This window comes from Sylvia atricapilla, chromosome 6 (assembly GCF_009819655.1).
Source record: "Sylvia atricapilla isolate bSylAtr1 chromosome 6, bSylAtr1.pri, whole genome shotgun sequence".
Taxonomy (NCBI): domain Eukaryota; kingdom Metazoa; phylum Chordata; class Aves; order Passeriformes; family Sylviidae; genus Sylvia; species Sylvia atricapilla.
This window is the reverse complement of record NC_089145.1, coordinates 11536658-11555698: the sequence shown is the minus strand read 5'-3', so window position 1 is coordinate 11555698 and position 19041 is coordinate 11536658. Positions and strand designations below refer to the sequence as shown.

At 39.2% G+C, this 19041-nt stretch overlaps 1 long non-coding RNA gene across 1 annotated transcript in view; it reads left to right on the top strand.

Annotated features, from left to right (window-relative positions):
- The window catches only part of LOC136363172 (uncharacterized), a 199560-nt gene extending 197361 nt beyond the window's left edge, over positions 1–2199 (top strand). Inside the window, exon 2 of the long non-coding RNA XR_010743914.1 lies at positions 2097–2199. This is a non-coding gene — a long non-coding RNA (uncharacterized lncRNA). The remainder of the gene's footprint in view (positions 1–2096) is intronic.
- The last annotated feature ends 16842 nt before the right edge of the window (positions 2200–19041 follow it).

The window sequence follows — 19041 nt, the reverse complement described above, 5'->3', positions numbered from 1 at the left end:
TTTTACCTCTTCTTTTGTAAGGATTTAAGGGATTCTGCTCATACAAGGTTTTATCTATCCATGTGCTCAGCTGGGGAATGAACTCCTTTTAATTCTCCAAGGATTAAATACAGAACACAAGCTTTGCTGTCCAGCATCTCCAGAGACGGGCAAACACCAGGTAAACTTCAGCTGATTCCATGTGACACCTATCTCAATCAATGGGAATCCCTCCTGCTCATAATACACAATTTCCACTCACACTGGTTTGCTTGAATAGAATTGATATGCAGAGAGGAGGTTCTGATCATGCAATCTTTTAGGCTGGAAAATACCTCTGAGATTATCAAGTCTAGTCAATCCCACCATTACAATAAAAAATTATAATTAGACATAAACTAAAACTATTGTATGGTACAATTGCACCTATTCATCCTTTTCCTAACTATTTTAATGAAATCACAAAGACTGATCTATGTATATGACAAATATGAACGTATAAGTTACAAAACTGCACTCATGTTTTTTACATGTATTCCATAAAAAGAAAGCTGCTCAGGAATAGTAAAACCCTACCACAGTAAAATAAAAACAAGGCAGAAACGGAAGAGTTAAACAAAGGCAAGTTATTTTGTATAATGTCATGAACATGAAATGTGTATTTGTCAAAATGTAATTACAAAGGACTCTCCATACTACATGATATAATGAGTGTCATAATGGAAGTTCAAACATCAGAGGGAAAGTAGTTACCTGTGACAGGCAGAATCATTTTTCATTGAATTGTAACTAAAAGATGTAAAAATTGAAATGTTTGTGAGACTGCAGTATTCTCAGAATTTACTACAGAATTATATACATTTTAGGCAAGACAAGCCTGTATAAACAAACAAACAAACAGATTTGGCAACAATATTCTCAGCAATCAAAATGCTGTGGAAAACTCAGCTTTGAAACTTCTCCTCCCTCCACCCCGCCCAGTTTTGAAGTCCATATCTAGGTCCTAACTGAAGTCAAGGTCTCAATAACCTGCTCTCTCCAACATGAGAAGGGAAAGCAGCCAAGTCAGACAGTTTTCTCAGAAACTTTTTACAGTGGCAGAAATTAAAAAAAAAAAAGTTTAAGATGCCAAGAGACTTCCAGTCCATCTGCCAGATCAAAGACTGGAGCAGATTTAAATGAGGACCAAAACTTTTGGAAGCTGATGTGAGCAGAAGTACTTCTCATCAGAATCTTCCTTCCACCACTCAAAATTCAGTAACATTCACAGAGTTTTGCCGAAGTTCAAGAACACTTGTCTAGCATTTTGGAGCTATAAAAGTGACAAAGAAACAGAAGTTAAATCTTTTAAGATGCTTTTTGCACTCAAAAAAAAAAAAAAAAAAAAAAAAAAAAAAAAAAAAAAAAAAAAAAGAACAGACTTGTTTCAAAGATGCGACTCATTTCTCAATGGCTCACACCTCTTCTTTTGATAGACATCAAATGTGCCAACTTGACTAGAGTGACTACAAAACCCTTAGAACCATTTGCACAAAGACTGAACCAATTTCATTCTCCATCTCCTTTTAATGACAGGAGTCATTAAATGTGAATTATCCTTAAAAGTGTCAGCCTAACAAGCCAATTGGTTTTGTCTGGGTTTGCACACACTGGCTGGGAGAAACATAAGGTCATTATTTGTTTTGAATAAGAAGGCTGCTAGGCCTCATAAAACCGGTAAAGTTATTTGTCTCACCTGATACAAAGCAAACCACCTAAAAGCAACAACTAACACTTTCTGTCGTTATTCTGGCTTCTATCCAGAAGAAGAAATAGCAGTACCAATAGTTCTGTGAGTAAGTTACTCTATTGCTAAGGAGAAGAAATCCTCTCTAATCCGAAGGACTGCATCAGTGGGGAGGTCACACAAAAAGGGCTTCTATCGAGTTCACACATGCTCGTGCTTTAACAGAACTCTCTGTTTATGTCTCCTCAGCAGTATTATGTGCTCTCCAGCTGGTAAGAAGGAGGAGGAATAAAATTAGACCTTGCCCATACTTGCAATTATTTTGTGGTAGGCATGCTACAGCAATAAAAATGAGGCCAGAAACATGATGCAGCAATTCAGCAAGGAAAAGTCACCACGTACACAAGGAGAAAAAAAAAAAAAAAAAAAAAAAAAAAAAAAAAAAAAAAAAAAAAAAAAAAAAAAAAAAAAAAAAAAAAAGGAAAGAAAGAAAATGCAATGTTTGAAATGCACGTATGCAAATTCACAGTCTCTTGGGTATTTGCAACAGTTTAAAGTGAAATGCAGTTTATGAGCATGAAGCGTTCTCATGGCTGGTTTAAACTCCTGTAAATTGCACTGCATTTTCCCCTTATAAATACTACTTAAAAACAATTATGACCCATAAGTAAATGCTTTTACTTGAAATATTACTCATTATGGAAAACACTATACCTTTATCATTCGCCTCTAAGTTTCAGGAATAGATTGCAAGAAAGGCAGAACTGAAATGTTTTTCCCATGAAGAGAATTCAAGTATGTCAAGTCCCTTCTCAGATATTAAATGTATGGCATCAGAAAAACTTTTACATATAAATGGAAACAAACACATGGAAGCCAAAAGAGATCCAAGCAGCATAGCAGGGAAGCAGATCCAAAAGAAGCAGAAGACCCACAAGTTTATAGCCTATAGTACTTCCTACTTTAGGTATGAAAAAGTTTTGAAAGACTTGGGCTTTAAATTTTCAACTCAAATGAAAACTTAGTTGTGCTAAGAAGTCAGCTTTGAAACGGAGTACTTGAAACTAGTTTTAGCACTAAAAGGAAAATAGGTTGATGCAATTCATTGGAGAAAAATAGGATTTTTCTCTGTAGACAAATTTTGCAGTGATCAATCACTCTAATAAAATATCAGATCTGGTATGGAGGACTCATGTTTAACAATTATAATTATGGAACCATATCAGTGATGAATACTCTGTGTTGTGAATACAATAGTATTGTATTTTTAGACCACTGTATAATTTCTGGGCACACTTTGATGATTTTGCTGGCTACTCACCTATTTTATAAATCAGCAGGAGACTTGACAAGATTAAAAAAAAAGGTTTCCTTCTCCCTAGATTTATATATGCTCCGTTATATTCATTGTTGTGCTGTTCTGAACAACTTATTCATTGATTTATGGTATGTGCTCTGTAAAATCTTTTTAATGTTTCTATGTGCCCTGCATGTATCTCTCACTTAAAAAAAAAATAGTAAAAATTCAGGAACATTTTCAGAAATTAAACTCAGCACCAAAAAAAGTAATATAAATTGCCTCTTTTTTCCACAAATTTATATACATCTATTTATTCCTTATTTTCCATCTTTAAGGAAGTAAAGGAAACATCAAAGGCTCACATGATGTGTCAATAGAAAAACAATAAAGAAAAATTTAAAAAGAACAGGAAGAGACTCATGCCTTCAGCAGGACAAGAATTTTCAGTGTGTCTCCATTCTTCAGGTTTCCCCTGAGTCTTTTTCACTGAAAACATCTCAGGTTGTCTGTAACCTCTGTTCTCACAGGGAGAAATTACAAAAAAATGAGGTATGCCCATCACTTCAAACAGGCTTAGGGTATTAAGCCAAATTGAATATATATGTTCTAAAAGTTTTGGACCTCTGGCCTCCCTTGTTGGAAAGGCCAAGGGTTTCCCCCTCTTCCAGCCCCTTTTTTTGGAAAAGGGGATGCTGGAAATGAGCCAGTATAATCCTCCCTCCCTCCTAGGATTAGGTCAGATTTTTCCCTCTGCCTCACTGTACTGCCCTTTACCTCTCAAATGTTTTCCTTTCTTACCCCTGAAAGGCATCTGAAAGTTAAGTATTGGGAAGAAGAAATGCTCTGTTAGTAAATTTGAAAGGATATAACACTCATGTTTTTTTCATGATAGTACTCACTCTAATGGCTTAAAGCAGGTGCCACTGCCATACACCACTCATTCCCACTTCCATCCAAAGTACTATGAGTGCTTTTTGAAAAAAGAAATACACTTAATTCATTAAATAACTTTCTCTATTTCTGGGCATTTAGCCTAACCAGCCCTTAGTGCTATTGTAATGCAAGTTATAAATAATAATTCCCTCTCCACTGACAAAGAAAATAATTGTTCCCATTTCACAGGTAAAAAAAAAATATTTCCCAGATTGCTCAGAAAGCCTCCTTGAGCCTGTCAAGTGCCACAGCCACAAGATCCCTTTACTTCTTTTTAAGGCATCAGGTGACTTTCCCAATTCCATTAGAAATAGGGCAAGCTACAGAATGGAGCCACAGCAGAAAACCAGGCAGATTTCCAGAAGATTCTGTTCCTAGGTGCTCTTTGACTGGACCAGCAGTTTTAAGGAATGCTTCTAAGATTGCACATCTGATACTTGGAACAGAAGGTCAGAATCTCCCTTGTGGTGCTCCTTGACTGGCAATTTGGAAGATGTGGGAGTAGGAGCACTGGAGGACACTCCATAACCCACAAGTAATACCACATGTTTGACCTTCTTGGCTGTAATAAGTTGGTTTGGAGCAACCCAAACCTTCTTCCCTGTAAAAATGCAGTCTAAGCCAACAGAGATTCGGTGTACCTTGGATGTCAGAGCAGCTGGGAGCCAGCACAAGGGAGCAGGTAAACCACAGCCAGAAGACAATGCTGAGAGGCAGCTGTTAGTATGGAAGAGGGTTACAATACCCTCAAACAGCACCTTTCAAAGGCACTTAGTACATAGAAATTCAAAGTCAGGTTCAAAACAAGTTTAAACACATCAGATTTAGCACATAATGAAATGCATTTTTGGTTCACCTTGTCAGTGCAAAAAAAGAGCCCATACTGCCAGTGTGATGTATCCCACTGAGACAGAACAGAACATGCTGGGAACATCTTGTCTCAGCACACAGAAAAGGTAATGTCATACATCCCAGCCACAGCTTTGGCCGCATCCCCAGCACTTCTCTATTCTGCATTCACCATCCCTCACCTATTTCAGCTTGTGACACAAGAAGTAACACTGTCTCACTGAAATCTGCCAGGCAGAAATCAACTGCACCCTTCCAACCTGCTCCCAGCCACCTGTGCCCACTGCATTGTGTCCCAAAGTAGTGCTGCTCCCAGCAGGATCACCAAACACAGCAAGCAGGGTATGATCCAATGCAACCCTGGCCTGCGTGCCCACCTCCCTTACAAACCAGAGCTGAGGAATACAAAATTGTAGACAGTGAGTATATTGAGAAAATGCCTAATGGAAGTTACCCAGGGAGGTGGGTCTGACTTTATAACAAAGAGACATGTACCAATTTGAGTTCGAGTCCAATTCCCAGAATGGCATTATCTGTGTAGTGTTAATTCTTTATTATTCAAAAGATTGCTAACTGTTCATATCTGCACAAATGTGTTCATGCTTCATTCATTCCAAGTCAATAATAATGGATTCTTACTATTGATTATACATGAGCCTTTTTGTCCCATCATAATGAAATTTTAATGTTGATGGTCCCCAAACTATTATTTCAACCTAATAACAGTGAGGCTTGACAATTACCTTGCTCTGCGAATTGCAGATAGAACTAATAAGGTCATTCTTAATAACTTTTTGTTTACCTGGCATTTGGTAATTTTATAGTTATTATGTATTATTTTAAAGTCAGAAGAGTGTTTTGCAAAGAAATGTTGTCTCCCCATGGAATAAAATACAATTCTGCCAGGAAAAAGCCTTTCCCTTGCCTGCTCCCTGACCTACAGTGAGGCACTTGCTGCCATTTACCTGGGGCACAAGGCAGAGAAGCAGTTCCATGGCTGCAGTTCAAAAACAGGATAGTAAAAGAGAAAAAGACAAGGCAAGAAGCTTAACATTTAGGAAAAATCAGTAAGTAAAAACTTAATCTGAAAAATGGCAAGGATAGGCCATCTAGTGACAAAGTGTTAGCCTGATTTAATGAGCTGGAAGGTGTTTCAATCACAGCACTGGTGTGGGACGTCCTTAGGAGATTTCTCCCCTTTCCTGGGATAACCAAGCACCCCCCATCACCAGCGTACCTTAGCCGGAGAGCAGAGATTTTTGTTCCCAAAGAGATCTCTTCCCTCCAGGCACTGCTCAGTGCCCAGCCTGTCCCCTCACTCCATCCCTGCCCTGCTAACAGACAGCCCCACTGCCACCAGACCCCGCTCCTACAGCGTCACAAGGGCCTCACAACCAAATCCTTGTTTCCTCAGAGCACACCTTTCCCTCCAAAACCAGGCTGTCTCCAACACTTGTAATCTTTTGGATGGCTGCAGAAGTGCTGTCAGCCACATGCTGTGCCCAAGGTACCCTTCTCAAGGCACCAACAGCTTGTGTGCTTTCCACAGAACCTTTCAGAGCAGGGAAGATGCCTCAGGCGGCTCAGGAAGCAGCTGCCAGGCCCAAAAAACAGGGGTTTCCACCCAAAAGGAAAAATTATTTGTCCTGGGGATACGTTTGGTGAGGGAAACCGGAAGAAACTAGCAGAAGGGAGATGACCAGACAGTTTCAGCAGCTGGGCAAATAACCACCAGCTTGAGGGAGAGAAACAGCAGCTTCAGGAGGGCTCCCAGTCCAGCCAGGCACAGAACGCAAAAAAACAAATGGGATTTGAAGGGACGTTACTGGAGTAAATCCATGTGTAAGCAGTCTCAGTTTAGGTAGGTTAACTGTGTGTGTAAGCACAGGAACAGCCTGAACTGAGGTATTCTCTAGGACTGGATTTCCATACAGCACACCTCTCTGCTCAGACACATCCACAGCTTGGAACTTTGCTGCCAAAAAAGCTCACACTCATGGGTACAGATCTGCCTGTGAAGCAAGGACAAAATCCTTAAGGATATTTCAGATTATATTACATGGAACAGCCTTTTCTACTTGTTCTGGTCCCTCTGCTGACGGCAGGTTGGCTAAATCGAGGAAATGTGGCAATGACATCATTTGGGGAATGGTGAAGGATTCTGGTGAGAAAGCTGACAGACGGAACTCCCCAATTCCCTGCATTTTCCAAGGAAATGGCCACACCTGCTTTAAGGAAGCAGCTGTACCTGCCCTCTTCACCATGGCAGTGGCACAATTACCTGGCCTTACCCTGGTCCTCAAGATCAACAAAGGAGAAGGAGCATTAACACTTCTAATAAATACAGCTTCCACAGCAGGAGAAAGAAGAATAAGGAATGGTATTCACCAAAAAGATATATCAAGGCTAAGACCACTTTCTTTTCATCCAGTCTCTTGCATGCCATTTCTTGATTAACTAGCCTTTTAGTACTATGAAGACCCAGAATACAACAGGGATACAAATGCTGGGAATAGCTATTCACTATCATTACAATCTGCTTCCAATTACTACATTCCCCAGATGTACTGAAATAATCAGGGTTTGGTTTAAAGTAATGTTCAGTCCTAGGCAGGAAATTTTACATGGTTAAAGAATGCATTTCAGAAGGGAAAAAGCAAGCATTGAGTCTGTCTTTGGGCTTACTGGGTAGTTGCATCCACTTCCACTGCTTCAATATGTGGCACTGGTTATTAAAATGACAAGGCAGGGTTTACTTCTCCCCAGACTCTGGTTTTTTTTTTTTCATTGCTTTATTTTCCAAGGCCTCTTTCACACTTCTTTCATTGAAGTGCTTAAAAACTAGGCAGTAACCACTGTGAGGAAGTTGCACCCACCATTATACTCTGAAATTCCGACCAAAGAAGTTTTAGGTTCCTCAGCTAAAGTTTGCAGGAAATAATTGGAATAAACATCCACCTGTATTAATATGGCTAGAGTAAGTCTACTTTTTCTGTTAATTAAAATGTTCCTAACTTCAAAAACACTCCTTTTCCACTCCCTGAAGAACAAAACAAATGTGTTTATCTTTCTACAACAGAAACTTTTGCAGAAGAATAACCCTGATTCTATCAGCCTTTCCAGCCTTGCTGGAAAGCTGGCACAGAACGTTTGCACCCAATTTTCCAGGCATGCCAAGGGAAGAAAGCCATACAGGTACCTTCCCAGGACAGAAATCCACACACATCTTAAAAATACAGAACTGAAAAGGAAACAGCTTAAATTTCAAGCCTCCCCTTTATTTTCTAATTTAGAAAAAGCTGTCCAATGCTCTTCAGGCTTTGTAGAGCCTTTTTGCTGTTGCTATCTATAAACTTTTCCCAGTCATTAGCATTCCTAAGATTGCTGACAAGAATTTAAGAGCACTGTGATAGGACACTATACTGTTCAAAATCACCAAAACTTGTCTCAAAAATTAGGTGAGGGATCTTGAAGACAAGAGACATAGCCTCAGTTTCTGCTTCTGATGCTGCAGATCTGTACAAGGAAGCAGAAAGAAATTAGTATCATATTTCTGATTCCCTCACCTCTCCAGCTCATTTCTTCTCATGCTCATGAATAACACAGGTTTTGCCATTGCTGCTCATGCTGTGTTCAGGGCAAGGGGGGAAAGGAAGCAGAAGTCCCCCAAAAATGAAGTCAAGAATTCCTGGTTTCCAAAGAGAAGAACACAAACTATATTGCTAAAAAAACCCTAAAAACAAAAAACAAAAAACCCAAATGAAAACGAAATGAAAAACAGACACTCCAACAAATACAAACAAATGCAAAAGACGTGCAAAGGAAAAAGTAAAAGCAAATAGAAAAAACAAAGAAAGCCCTCACGCCACTCAGCAGAAACATTAAGTGTTAGTAAGCAGCAAATCAGTGTTTGCCATAGAAGAAATATTTCATTTTTCATGGGAAAATAAGTTTCTTTCACATATCTCAAAAATATAACAAAATCTAAAAAAACCAAATGAGCTTACTGAACACTAGTCTCACTACAGTCTGTGAAAGCTGTAACATAGACAAATTGTAGACAAGTCTTTATGTGTGTGTAACACCACAGACAAAAGAATTACAAAAATCCCTTAAGTCATGTATTGGTGTCCAGATTTCTGAGCCCTGTTTTCCTAAAAGTTTTTGGAACACCTGTACTGAAAGATTCTTTTTTCCTGCTTGTTTTTAAAAGCTGTTTGCATGAAATTTCAGAGCTTCCAGAAGCAATATTTCATCCAAAAGTAGCGATACTGAGACTCCATCTATGGCACATGAGAGACAACTACATAGAAGTGAAATCAGAGCTGGTTAATTATTACCATTGACAGAACAAATGGAAAGGAAGAGGAAACACCACCATTCAACCCATACCAATGTCATGTAAAAGTAAAAATCCCTTCCAACAGCAACCTTTAAATGTGCAGTGGACAACACCTGCATGCATAGCACAGAGCTTATAGAAACAGAGTCCACCACATCAAATCTGCTCCCACTGTAATGACAGTAAAGTGCCTCAGACACTGTCTAATCAATAGCTCTGCTCTCCTACAAGCACACTGTCTGCTAGAGCAGACTTCTTAGAAATAAATAGATGCTTAATGCATTGCATTAAGGGTGAATACAACCACCTTAATAAACACACTTATTCCCTCTTTAAAGGCAAAATGCAATAAGGAAAAAAAAAGTGCACTCATCAAACTCAGGAGAACAAGTTTCCTCCACAGCATTTGCATGAGGGGAAGTCTGCTGCTGCTCTTATTAGAGAGTCCCTAATTAAAGGCTCACACATTCCTATGGCAAATTAACAAGGTACACTTTGGTTCTCCTAAAAGCTGTCCAAACTTTCAGCTATGTGAAAAATTCTCGCTTTACTGACTACATGGGCTTTGCAAAAATTAGAAAATTGTCTTAGGCTTGGGTAGAAGCCCAATCTGTCAGAGAGATGTGCACCACCCACTGCCTGCCCTCTGTCTGCTCATGCAGCATCCTCTCCTCACTTTGCAACCTCTGCTCTAACAACCTCCAAACACTGAGAAAATGTCACTAGAATAACCACAGCTCCTTTAAAGATGCAAAACTCCTGTCACCTCCTGCATTTTTAGGGAAATATACACGCTCATATGCAAAAAAAAACCCAAAACAAAACAAAAATTAAAAATTGGAGATTAATACTGAGAAGTTCTAATAGTAGTAGTGCTAAGAGAAACCAGAGCTCAAATTTCAGCTGGATTTCTGCAGCATAGTTCTTGAGGACCACAGGTTTTGGCCTCACAGCAAGAGTGTCCATTAATTTACTTTACAGCTGGCCCGTAACACTATATTTTAGTCATTTATATAGCACTTTGAGTAAAGTATCGGGAAAGGATAACAGAAGGACAGAGCAATAAAATGAAGTATAACAATTAGCAATGTCAAAAATGGTGACTCAATGACTGGTGGCCCTGAGGGATGACAAAACACTAAGCTGACATGAAAAGCCATCAAATATCTGGATGAAATACTGTTAATAAGTTACAATAAGAGTTATTAAAACAAAAAAATTAAGGCACAAAGAGAAACAGATTAATAAAAGGAGAAAGATCCAAAAGATTGGCTGAAAAAGTTTGGTAAACAATTTACAATTTGCAGTTAAAGGAATTTGAAAAAAATGAAAGAATAAAATAAAAGATCCCAGGGTGAAGAATAAGAAAATCTGTTATAGTTTGGACAGTCATTTAGATAGAAAATCAGAAATTTGTCACTAAGATATAAAGATTTCTTAAAAAGAAGATGTCTTAGGCCTCAGACAATACATTGGATGTTCAGCTTCAAGGCCTGCCACAGACCTCCATGACCATGGTCACATCACACTCTCATACTCACCTCCTGCCTTACAAAACAGAGATGCTAATGCTTCCATTCCAATTGACATTGACATCATAAGACAGCTCTGGATATGCATCCACATACTACTACAGCAAGCAACTGTTGCACAGGTCTCATTTTAGGTGGGACATTTTTGGAGCAAGTACCTAGAAACTCTCTAAAAAGAGAGAAGGATTTGAAACTTGTGAAGGAAGAGAGGACACTAACTAAACAGATTAGTTTAAAGATGGTTGAGAAAATGCGTGTGTGAATTACAATGGAAATAACACTGATTTAAGATTAAAAAACAAATCAGGCACTGATCTTCCAAAAGTGAGCAACAGACCCATGTGAGCTAATAAAGAAAGCTGCTGTATGGCATTCCCTCCAAGTGAAATTCTAACAGACTTCTGTTTCCTTGGAAGCTACTTTTAGATGAGGCAAAGTTTGAAACTTGACCGTGGTGTTTTATTTATGCAGACATATCCTTAACAAGAACTGGCAGGTTACAAAGAAGCACATCCTCATCCCTTGACTCCTACCTGAGCATGAGATCCACCAGCCCCTAAAGTTTGAAGAGTCCTCCTCCTTCCCATCTCACAGGTATATCCCTCAGTTAAGCAACACGCAGGTTTGCCATTTTAATACATTTTATGAACTTTAGCAAGCACATTCTTTAAATCTGGACAAATCCACCTCCACTCAGCACACCATTACCATAGCCCTGCTTGCTGTTAAAGCCTTGCTAGCTATTAAGGAAGATACTAAGAAAAAAAAAAATCACTAAGGTAGCTCAGGAAAAACAGGTATCAAGCTGCCTGTATTACTCCCAAACTGGCTGACAGTGTTATTTGCCAGCACAAATTATCTCTAAGTAGTTCTGCACATCTGCAATTTTTAGTACCCACTTCTCCCCCGCCCCTTCTTCCTTATTCCCATTAGGAATAGCCCAGATTCTTTAACTGACAAGAGACTGCCCACAGTTTGACATTTTTATGTTAAACTAACAGTCACATTACTTTTTCATTTTTAAAAGGTACTATTCTTGATCAGCGCCAACACGCATATTATTGAGTGCCTTTCAAGGATGGCATTTAAATATTGCTAATGGAATTTCTTTGTAATCAGTCCCAGAGAGTTTAACTCTATCACAAAGCCAAGCCTTCCTAGCATCTGCCATCGACTCAAATAACAGAAGATTCATAGCTAACTCTCACTTCAGTTTTTTGTAAACATGATAAAACAAGAAAGCGACTTTTCAAAAGAAAGCTTGTGAGTGGTGCTCTGGTAAATCTCATCTGGATATGAGTAGTGTTTGAGGAATCTCAGAAGCCTTTTCTGAACATGGTAATTAAAATAACAATTATGCAAGGAACTCAAACCCATTTGGAATTCTCTTCTGTTGTCAGACTCTTTCCTTTGTTGACAGCGATAACTCTATTATTAACCTTGCAACAAATTCACACTGCAGCACTAACAAAAGTGGGTTTCAGGCTTATATTCTTTTCCTCTCACTTTTCAAAAATAATCTTCTTATTACCCACTCTTGAAGACAGCATTTTATTGAAATAAATTCTGGACAAGGACAGGATGGTGAGTTTATTGTAGAAAAGAGCCAACTCTCTTCTCTTAATCTGCTTTTACTCAAGAAGAGATGGATAGTTTTTTAACACTTCGAGAATCTGTTGGCCTAGTTTGCAAAAAGTTGGAAAGCACTGGCTTCATTTGGGGTAACATTGCTCCAGGTGTCACAGAGCAGCATAAAGGAGTTGGCTGTACCCTCCTCATGGAAGGAATTCAATATTTCCCTGCTTACTCCTTTAATACATTTCTTAGCCTAGCACCTTGCATGAATACCTGATGGATTGGACCCTCTCTCCATCTGTGCAACATGCCAGTGCAAAATGAAACTTTTAACTCCAGGGAAAATTTATACATTATTTTTTTTTCTTTCCCCACGATATTTTTGTATGAAAGTCAAGCTGCCTTACAAAGAAGTTCCCATGCTGTGATGAGATCTATCTTCCCATAGCTGAAGTCTGAACTCACCCTCCACAGAGCATGTCCTGACAAGACAGATGAGCTGTCTCTGTCCATGGCCCACATCAAGTACACTAGGGAAAGGAAAGGAAACTCCTTTCTACCTCTTCAGAAATCTTACAGTGTTTTACAAGCTGTGCTGGCCAGACAACATCCAGCCCTCAGCAAAAGGTATCGCATCCAACCCAAGGGTGGAGTGTGGTTTTGGTTTTCTTTCATCTATACTGATGTCTAATCCTCCTTTTCACATTTAATATCATGGGCTCGGTAGTATGCTATGGCAGGGGGTGTCTACAGGCCAAAACATCCTTTAACAGTTCATTGCCTCTTGCTTTCTTCAAAAATGATAATCAAAGAATCATTTAGGTCAGAAAGGACCTTAGAAAATCACCTGGTCCAAATCTCCCCACTTCCCAAATCTGATGTTCATTCAATAATCGTTTCAAATGTAAATAAGTACTGCTAATTTTCTCTACCTGCCTCATGGTCCCTTAACAAAATTGAGACGATTTTTCACTTTCATGTGATTAAAATATGTATCTGCTATGCTTTTTTTTATGACTCTAAGTACTTTCACTTTTTGAGTTATCTGACAGAGTGGGAGCTGGTCACTAGGAATAACCCCTTCCTAAGCACACACACGACAGCACTGATGAGCCAGACTGCCTCTGTGATGCTTTTCCAGCTATTGCTTTTCTCCTCATCGCTGCAGCTACATCTCACTGCTCTCAATATTGTTGCCTTTTGTTCTACAGGGTCTTGCAGGTTTTGTTTTTCAAAGATAACATGAGCCACTGGCAGCATTGCCTATCATCTCCTTGTGGGTGACAGCAGCAGTAATCAAGTCACAATCCCAGATATCCAGACTCCATGGGCAGGGGAGGCAGGAAAGCAGAAGATGCAGAACACTTGATTGCACAAAGACTATTTTACCTCTGTACCATATGCACTTCAAAGTCACTGCAGGCCTGTCCTTGTGTATCAGTGACTCAGTCCACTGACCACGTCTTCTATAGATTTCACAAGAACCAACTCAAGTCAGTCTCTTTTTTTAGCCAGTGGCTTTTGATGTTCCACAGCCCAGATGCAAAAACTTTTAGGAGTATCAATAAAACAAACCATTGGTCATCCCAAACCCATTCTCCAAACCCATGGCTCTTCTCCCTGATATTATTTCATGCTGGACATCTCAAGCATCCACACTTCAAAAGACTTAAAGGACATCCTGTCCTTAACCAAGTTTCTTCTACAATGATATTTCCTGTTTTGTTTCATTTTTATTGTATGTCCCCTCATCTTATTGTGTGTCCCTCTGCAGAAGTGGATTTACACTAAAGTAAGAGTTATGAAAAACTAAAAGAAAAGATGGGAGAACATTTAAGTAATTGAATAGCAAACAGCATCAGTCTGGAAATATCAGTTTATCTAAAAACCTTGTAGCAGAGAAGCAGAGAACACACAATCAATTCCGCAAGAAAGAGGCAGAGGAATTCAGACACACATCAAGTTAATCATGGGTGAAAATTGCGTAGTAAGTTAAAAAAAATAAATTGTTTTCTATCATTAATGACCATTTTCAAATTCCTAAACTTTTCCTAGTGACCTTAGCTACATGACTTTGAATAATCTGAAGCTCTGATTCTTATAAGTGTGCCTGCTCAATTTATCTATCAGGTTATTCCTCAGATAGAAATAAATTTCTTTTACGGATTTTCAAACATCTGAATATTTTTGGTCAGCTTGAAACCCCACCATATTCAGATCTACAGGTTCCCCAAGGGAGCAAAAGGAATTAACCAAAAACCAAAACCATATCTCAGATGTACACAAACACGGCCCTTGTTAAATACAAGCATGACATTTCTTTTGCCATATGGCATCACCTCAGTTGAAGAAGAGCAAAAAAATTTTCCCAATAACCAAAGACAGAGCCTGACTGAAAGCCCACAGAATTCCTTTGACCACAGAAGTATTAAGGACCTATAGCTAAGCTGTTCCCTGGCTAGCACTGTCACATTAGTTCCAGAAATTCTGCCAATATTGTGTAATTCCCACAGGAAAACTAATGGAAAGCTATTCAAAATGAGAATCCTTCCTGCAAGTGGGAAGGTATTTCTTCAATCTGAGGGTTAATTGCATCTCAGCTGTGACCTGGAGCACCCTTATTATTTACGTGTATGGCTTCCCAGGAGCACAGAAATCATGCTAAGTTATGGTGCATTTATACTGTGGGAAATGACTGCTAGATGCTAGCATTGAAACTATTGTACTCTTATTTGTGACACAAAGAGCACTTGGAAACAAGTTTCTCTCTTTTCCAAGCACAAAAAGCTTGCTCACTGATTCACTCCAGCTCTTCTCCCTCCTGCACAATTTTCTCTGAGTTACATGGCATTTCAACCCCTTAAAATCAGAAGTTGTACTGAGCTTAACAATATCTTAAAATAATATCTCCCAGGGCCAAGGGCATGTCCTACTCTCAGGTGCATCCAGAGATCGCAGTGGTTGCACCAAGTAACTCCAGGTGCACTTGCACAGCTGAGTGCAGAATCTACTTTTGGAGGGACCAAGCCCACCCAGTATAATGGGCCACCCATGCTTTAATTACTACTACATCATCTTGATTTATTTTTTACTGATATTAACAGTTGGGGAAGACACATCATGAACGGAAAAGGAGAAAATTAATGGAAATTGAATGGTAGCCTGTAGCCAGGCAGAGAGAGACCTGTGCTGAGATACTTTGGAGACCAGGAAAGCTTGTGGCCAAAGACAAGAAGTGTCTTTTAACAAAATAATGCACAAATTGCAGCTGCTTACAGCAGCCATCATTGAAAGGGGCATGGAGTCTCCTGCAGGCACTGAGGAGTCAGCAGGTTCCGGCTGTGCCAAGCACCACCTTGGAATGGCCCTTCCCTGCTGTGCCAACAGCACACAGGGCCTGTAAGAAGGAGCTCCACACTCCACAAGGATTTCTACTTTATACATAATACCATTAAAACAGCAGACTGGGAGGGAAACTCGGGTCTGGGTTCTAACTCCAGCCACCCTCTAGAAAGGCAATTTAAGCGAGAACAAAAAGAAATGATACTCTAAACCTTGCTGGTTGCCAGCTCAGTGAACCAAAGCAAATCTATGTCATAGTAATTATACTTACACTGTAAATCTGGGCAATAGCTCTTCAGGTGGTATAAATTGGCATTAGCTCATTACAATCAAGGAAGCCTTATTGATTTATGTGAGGTAAGGCTCTTGCATGAATTTTCTATCAGTTACCAACCTAAACCTACCTCCAAACTGGAATCGACCCATAAACAGTGCACTTCTGGAATGTCTATAATTCCTCTTCACTGTGTAATTTTTATTGCTAAGAGCTGAAAGTTTGGCCAATGACATTCATTTTCTTATGATTAAAAGCTATGCAAGGAACAGATGACCATAACTTCAGGTGTCTTCACAACACCAGCCTGAACTCTAAGAGCAAATTACATTATTTCATGCAGGGCTCTATCAATATTTCTGATTTAAATGTTGATTTTTCAGGAGTCTGAAAGATATCCATAAGCTTTCCTTGATGCTGGAGCTTAACCCCAAAGCTGGCATTTTGGTTACTTGTTTTGAGAAAGCAATGGCTTTCACATGCTCCCACCCAAGTAGCCAGTAACCCATCAGAAACACTTTTTATTTGCTCCTCTACAAATTAGGGACAACTATTCCACATTCCAAATCTGAACTATTAAGCTCTTGGGACTGAAACCATGCCAGTGGAATCTGAATATTTAGTCCTCAGTCAAAATTTCACCAGGCTGACCTCATGAATTAGAGGTAGTTTTCCAATACTTCCAGTAGCACGTTACATATGAAACTTTCCCGGGTAGGCTCATTTACTGCACACACAGAACTTTTGCCTATACCAACAGATTATTTTCTCTCCTAAAAATACATCTTGAAATATTCACTTTAAATACGTACACTACCAGACTGTGTACACGTACCCAGGGCAGAACACATCTTTCTACTTTAGTGTACCCTGCTAATCACATACCATCTGGTAATATATTATGTATTCAAAGATACACATAATATATCAAAACACATACTGTAGGCATATTATGGTGTGAGGAAAGAAGGAATATATCAGATGTAGTCACACAAGTGTAAATAACTTCTCATCCAAGAGAGCAGAACAGCTTTAAAGTACAATGACATTTTGAAAGATCTGCATTCTATCTAGAAATGAGAAATTTTTAAATGAGCCTGAGCACTCAGTGGTGCATTAATTAAAGACTTCATCTGATATCCATAAAAGTAATTGGAAAGACCTGCTGACTTTACCCATCTCTGAATTGGGCCCAGTAGCGCATTAATTGAGGGCAAGTTTACAACTGCAGCAAGCTGAAATTAGTTCTCAGGACAGTAAATTGTGGTTTCATGCATTAAATAGTGATGTGCAGTTAATTTTACTTCTAGAAAGACCTCAGTTAAAAAACAGGCATTTCAAAGCTACTCAGTGTTTGATGTTTTAATGCTCAGAAACAGAAAAGCTTTATTATATTGGTAGATTTCCCTACACCAGTGAGCAGCCAGTGGTCTCTTGACAAACAAATGGATGTGGTAAATTATTTCTGTGAACAGCTGAAAAATGAAAATAGTATCTGTTGCCTTATTTCTTTGAAAACAACATCTATGATTTTTGTTTTAATCTGTGGATTTTAAACCCTTTTCTGCAGTGACTTAACTCCCCTCTCCTTTGGTTCTCACATGGGGGTTGGACAGACCCACTCAAACACTTCCCCACTACTGTACCTTCTGCTGATCCCACCAGATCTTCATTAATACGCAAAGGACAGAATTTATTCAGCTGTGTAGGATTTTGTTCTCAATTGCATTTTCATTGCCACTTGTTCACCTCTTATTCAACGAGAAGAATGTTTCATGCTTACATATAAATACAGTATAACAACTTATCAAAGTCACAGAGGGCTCCAATAGCACAAACCGAGCAATTTGAAGGTTTTTTTGAGAGAAAGTGAGCGACTGATACTGGGATGAGCAGCTCTGAGGGCACCCACAGGAGAAGAGGGTGACATAGGGACTGATGCAACTGTAGCCAGTTATACATGGACTATTCCGTTTCATGGGTTTAGTTTCATATAAAATTTGGGTTAGAGAGATGCAGTAGCATTAGCTGATGAACTTTTAAAGAAAATAACTGATGTGCATTAGCTCTTTGAGGAAGTCACTTTATCCCAGTGTTCAGTTCTTTCTCCTCCTTCCCCATTCCATTTGCCTTCTTACCTGTCACCACCTGCAGATTCCGTTGTTCAGAGACCAGATTTTGCTCCCTATATATTCCAGACCTCAGCATCTCTAACTACAGGCAAGACTCTCCTGCACTCTGCAGCTTCCTGGCTTTCTTGGTAATTACTGTTCCATCGTCATCCCTGAGGGGGAAAAATATCTGCTGTAGCCCCATTACCAGATGTCTTCTGATATTACTGCAACTCCCATCTCCCCCGAGGTGTTCTTGCTACAGTTGACCCTGTATTTTCTGATATAATTTGTGATCTTTTTCCTATCAAAAAGATCACAGAAATGTATTTGTACATACAGCTGGCTCATCTCTAACCCAGGTCTCTAACTTGTGCTCAAGCTGCCAGAGTCTGAAGTCTGCTTCTGCTATCCAGACTCTCCTATATCCTTCATTTCTTCCATAAACCTTTGCCAAAATAAATTTTTCTGCAACTTTTGACTTACTGTCACAGCCTAGAATATTGTTTACAATGAGTTCAGAGCATACAACAGCCTCCCTGGAGCACAGGGGAACTCTTATTCGTTTTTAATTCTATTACTTCCCTCAGCAACATTCCAGATTCTACACCCTTAGGAAAACAAAGCAAAACAAGGGAAAAAAAAAAAAAAAAAAAAAAAAAAAAAAAAAAAAAAACACCAAACCAAAACAAAACAAACAACCTGAAAAAACAAAAAATTTGCTACCTTTGATTTGAGGTAAGAAATACAATTAACTTTTTTTTTTTCTTCCAAGTTCTATTTTCCTTACTTCTAGCTTTCTGTTATCTGCACAGCTCATTCTTAGAAGATTGCCACAATGTTAGGCAGGGATGCTGAAATGGGAAACCTGAAAATAAGCCTGTCTTGGTAGCACTGCATGACAGCAGCCACCAGTGCAGGAATGCCAATCACACAGCCTGTTTACAAAGGGCATTTTTAGGGACCTAGGTGTTTGGGTTTTCTACTTCTCAAGCAGATTAGCCACTCAATGTCCTAAATGAAATACATCTTTAACTAAGGTCATTCCTTCAATGTCTTCTCTATACTGAGAACCCAT